Source organism: Cebus imitator, unplaced genomic scaffold, assembly GCF_001604975.1.
Source record: "Cebus imitator isolate Cc_AM_T3 unplaced genomic scaffold, Cebus_imitator-1.0 Scaffold181, whole genome shotgun sequence".
In the NCBI taxonomy this organism is placed as follows: domain Eukaryota; kingdom Metazoa; phylum Chordata; class Mammalia; order Primates; family Cebidae; genus Cebus; species Cebus imitator.
Window position 1 is genome coordinate 2,874,519 of NW_016107496.1, and position 5,015 is coordinate 2,879,533.

The following is a 5,015-nucleotide window of genomic DNA, read 5'->3' on the forward strand; positions in this document are numbered from 1 at the left end:
TGTAGTCCCAGCTACTCGGGAGGCTGAGGCAGGAGAATTGCTTGAACCAGGGAGGCGGAGGTTGTAGTGAGCGAGATTGCGCCACTGCAGTCCAGCCTGGCGCCTGGCGACAAAGCAAGACTCTGTCTCAAACAAACAAACAAACAAAACCCAAAAGTGGAAAACTGAGGGGGCAGGGGAAGAGACACCTGGGCCAGGGGCAAGAGGAGCGCTGCTCATGGCACCAGGCCTGGCCACCGGGCCCCCGGTATTACTGTTGCTACTGCTGCTACGGAGGAGGTGGGGGGCAGCAATTGTCCTGTGGGAGCCACTGTTCGCCTGGGTCAGGGACCCTCACTTCTTCTGGGGTGCGCTTAGCTTCTGCATGCCCCGAATCTTGTCCAGCAGGCCAGAGATGAAGGAAGGCCTCTGTAGGTTTGTAACAGTCACCCTGCAGCTCCTTGACCCTGGCAGCCCAGGCATCGTCAATCTCCATGTAGAGGAGCTTATCCACATCAATCTCCAGTTCTAGGATCTTTTTTCCTAGCAGTCATAGAGGCGCGTGAGCTGGTACAGGATCCACTCCTTTATTAGTCTCTTCCATAGCTCCTTGCAGTCAAACTTGACGGTGACCTTCCCTTGGTGCCTCACTGGGCCCTCATCATCTGCTCGGCTCTGCGGCGAGAGCGGCGGCACGGGCGCCAGCAAGCGGCTGCAGCTTGTGCGGGCAGGGAGAGGGGGGCGGGCCGGGGGCCTCCCCGGGTCTGGCCTGGCAGCGCCCCTCCCCTTCCCGCCGATCCGCCCGCCCTTTGTCCCCCTCCTGTCTTTCTTGAGTAGGCCTGCACTCCCCTTTGTTTTTGTTTTTTTTTTTTGCTTTGTAATAAATCCTACTTTCATTATTTCCTGATTTGTCCTTGAATTCCTTCGGCAATGTTGTCAAGAGCCTTGACACCTGCGGGGTTGAGGCCGCTCTGGTGTTTGGTGGCCTCTTCTATCCCACTGGTATCAAAATCTTGCTCAAAGACTATCTTTTTCATAAAATCCTGTTAATGTAGATTCACTGAGCATTCCACATTAGGGCAAGAGCCAACTCATTTCTTTTCTTTTTTTTTTTTTGAGACAGGGTCTTGCTCTGTCACCCAGGCTGGAGTACAGTGGTGGGATCATCGTTCACTGCAGCCTCAACCTCCCCAGGCTCAGGTGATCTTCCCACTTCAGCCTCCCAAGTGGCTGGGACTACAGGTGCACGCCACCATGCCTGACTAATTTTGCTATTTTTTTTAGAGATGAGGTTTCACCATGTTGCCCAGTCTGGGCTCAAGCAGTCTGTCCACCTTGGCTTCCCAAAGTGCTAAAATTACAGGCATGAACCACTGTGTCCAGCTAACTTATTTCTGTATGGATGTTAATACATATCTGTATCATGTTTGCTTTTTATTTAAATAGGAGGCTTTTCTTGCATCCTACCTTCCACCCACTCTCCAAGTATTTTTTTCATGTTACTGTTCTCTCCAAAACTACATAAAATTAATTCCTCCTACCCTTCCTCTTCTTTACCCAGAAAACTCCTATTATTCTTGACAGTCCCCTTAAAATACCAGCCTTTGTGATGCATTCCCAGTTTCCTCTAGGCAGCATTCCAGTCCTACAGTCTATCTGCTACCCTTCAAACACTTCTTACTCCACTCAAGCACTTTAACACATTCTGAACATATAGTCATTGAGAAATGTGTTGTTAGGTAATTCATCTTTGTGAAAAACTCAAGGAGTGTACTTAAATAAGCCTGGATAGTATAGCCTACTATACACCTAGGTTCTTTGGCTATTACTCCTAGGCTATGAACCTATGCTACATGTTACCCTACTGAAGACTACAGACAACACAATGAGAAATATTTATGTGGCTAAATATATCTAAACAGAAAAGGTATTATAGGCCAGGCACAGTGGCTCACGCGTGTAATCCCAGCATTTTGGGAGGCCACAGCAGGAGGATCATTTGAGCCCAGGAATTCAAGACCAGCTTGGGTAACAAGGAAAGACACTTTATAAAAAATTTAAAAATTTGGCCGGGTGCAATGGCTCACGCCTGTAATCCCTGGACTTTGGGAGGTGGAGGCAGGCGGATCACCTGAGCTCAGGAGTTTGAGACTAGCTTAGCCAACATGATGAAACCCTGTCTCTACTAAAAATACAAAAATTAGCTGGGCACGGTGGTAGGTGCCTGTAATCCTGGCTACTCAGGGAGGCTGAGGCAGAAAAATCAGTTAAACCCAGGAGGTTGCAGTGAACTGAGATCATACCACTGCATTCCAGCCTGGGCAAGAGTGAGACTCTGTCTAAAAATAAAATTAAAAATAGGCCAGGTGCAGTGGCTCATGCCTGTAATCCCAGCACTCTGGGAGACCAAGGCAGGCGGATCATGAGGTCAGGAGTTCAAGAGCAGCGTGGCCAACATGGTGAAGCCCCATCTCTACTAAAAATACAAAAGTTAGCTGGGTGTGGTGATGGGTGCCTGCAATCCCAGCTACTCAGGAGGCTGAGGCAGGAGAATTACTTGAACCCGAGAGGCAGAGGTTGCAGTTAGCCAAGATTGCACCACTGCATTCCAGCCTGGGTGACAGAGCAAGACTCCGTCTCAAAATAAAAATAAAAATATCTAAAATAATAATTAAAAAAAATAGCCAGGCATGATGGCACCCTGCCTGTGGTCCCAGCACTTTGGGAGGCCAAGGTGGGAGGATCACTTTAAGCCAGGAGTTCAAGACTGCAGTGAACTGTGATAATGCTAATGCACTCTAACCTGGGAAACAGAGCAAGATCCTGTCTCTAAAAAAATAAATACATAAATAACAACAACAACAACTGTGGGTTGTGGCCAGGCACAGTGGCTCACGCCTGTAACCTTGGCACTTTGGGAGGCCAAGGCGGGCAGATCACTTGAGGTCAGGAGTTCGGGACCAGCCTGGCCAACATAGTGAATCACTGTTTCTACTAAAAATACAAAATTAGCCAGGCGTGGTGGTGGCTGCCTATAGTACCAGCTACTCAGGAGGCTGAGACAGGAGAATCGCTTAAACCCAGGAGGCTGAGGTTGCAGTGAGCTGAGATGGCACCACTATTCCAGCCTAGGTGACAAAGCAAGACTCTGTCTCAAAAAAAAGAAAACTGTGTGTTGCAACAAGAATATATATATATATATATATATAGGGTCTCCCTATCTTGCCCAGGTTAGTCTCAAACTTCAGGGCTCAAGGAATCCACCTGCCTTGGCCTTCCAAAGTGTTGGAATAAAACAGAATCTTTATTTTTCAAGACAGAGTCTTGGTCTGTCACCCAGGCTGGAGTGCAGAGGTGTGATCTTGGCTCACTGCAAACTTCGCCTCCCAGATCCAAGCAATTCTCCCTCCTCAGCCTCTCAAGTAACTGGAATTATAGGTGCCCCCACTACCCCACCATACCCGGCTGACTTTTGCATTTTTAGTAGAGATGGGTTTTCACCATGTTGGCCAGGCTGGTCTCAAACTCCTGACCTCAAATGATCCACCTGCCTCGGCCTCCCAAAGTGCTGGGATTATAGGCATGTGAGCCCCGTGCCCAGCCAGAATTTTTAAAAAATAGAATAGAAAATATCAGAGAATGTCACAGGCACTAAGATAGGTATTGTGCAACTTTAAGAGTGTGCATGTGTGTGTGTGTGTGTACGTGTGTACTGCGTTGCTGTAAAATATATTTCTTGGCTGGACACGATGGCTCTCACCTATAATGTCAGCACTTTGGGAGGCCAAGGAAGAAGGATCACTTGAGCCCAGGAGTTTAAAACTAGCCAAGGCAACATAGTGAGATCCCATCTCTACAAAAAATAAAAAATTAGGCCAGGACTAATCAGCACTTCGGGAGGCTGAGGTGGGCTGATCACTTGAGCTCAGGAGTTTGAGACCAACTGGGCAACATGGCAAGACCTCATCTCTAAAAAATAATACAATTAGCTGGGCACAGTGGTACATATCTATGGCCCCAGCTACTGGGAGGCTGAGGCAGGATAATCACTTAAGCCTGGGAAGCAGAGGCTGCAATTAGCTGAGATCACACCAGTGCACTCCAGCCTGGGCAATAGGAGTGAAATCCTGTCTCAAAAAATAGATAGCTTTCGGCGTTCAGCTTGGAGGAGGCCAATGTGCAATTTTCTTCAGTCGTCCGAAATCCAGGTTCATCCAACACCAGCTGCCTCCACCGTGCCACCGAAGGTCGACCCCAACGAAATCAAAGTCATATACCTGAGGTGCACTGGGGGTGAAGTAGGTGCCACTTCTGCGCTGGCCCCCTGGGCCTGTCTCCAAAAATGTTTGATGACATTGCCAAAGCAATGGGTGACTGAAAGTGCCTGAGGATTACAGTGAAACTTACCATTCAGAACAGACAGGCCCAGATTGAGTGGTGCCTTCTGCCTCTGCCCTGATCCTCAAAGCCCTCGAGGAACCACCAAGAAACAGAAAGAAACAGAAACATTAAACACAGTGGGAATATCACTTTTGATGATATCATCAACATTGCTCAACAGATGTGGCACTGATCTTTACCCACAGGACTCTCTGGAACCATTAAAGAGATCCTGGGGACTGACCAGTCTGTGGACTGTAATGCTGATGGCCACCACCCTCATGACATCATAGATGGCATCAACAGTGGTGCTGTGGAATGCCCAGCTAGTTAAGAAGCACAAAGGAAGATATTTCAATAAAGGATCATTTAACAACCGGTAAAAAATAAAATAAATAAAAAAATTAGGCACAGGGGTTCAAGACTATAAACCCAGCTACTCAGGAGGCTGAGACAGAAGAATTCCTTGAATCCAGGAGGCAGAGGTTACAGTGAGCCGAGATCACGCCACTGCACTCCAGCCTGAGTGACAGAGCAAGACTTCATCTGGGAAAAAAAAAATCATTAACATTTCTCCCTTCTTCATATTTCTTGAGGTCTTATGGTAACTGCTTCTCCCCCATGCCAGGGTTGTTGCTCCCACTTTGCCACCATGA

General features: G+C 47.9%; 1 pseudogene; it reads left to right on the forward strand.

Moving 5' to 3' along the window:
- Window positions 1-217: 217 nt before the first annotated feature.
- LOC108316129 overlaps window positions 218-5,015 on the forward strand; it is a 14,841-nt pseudogene continuing 10,043 nt past the window's right edge.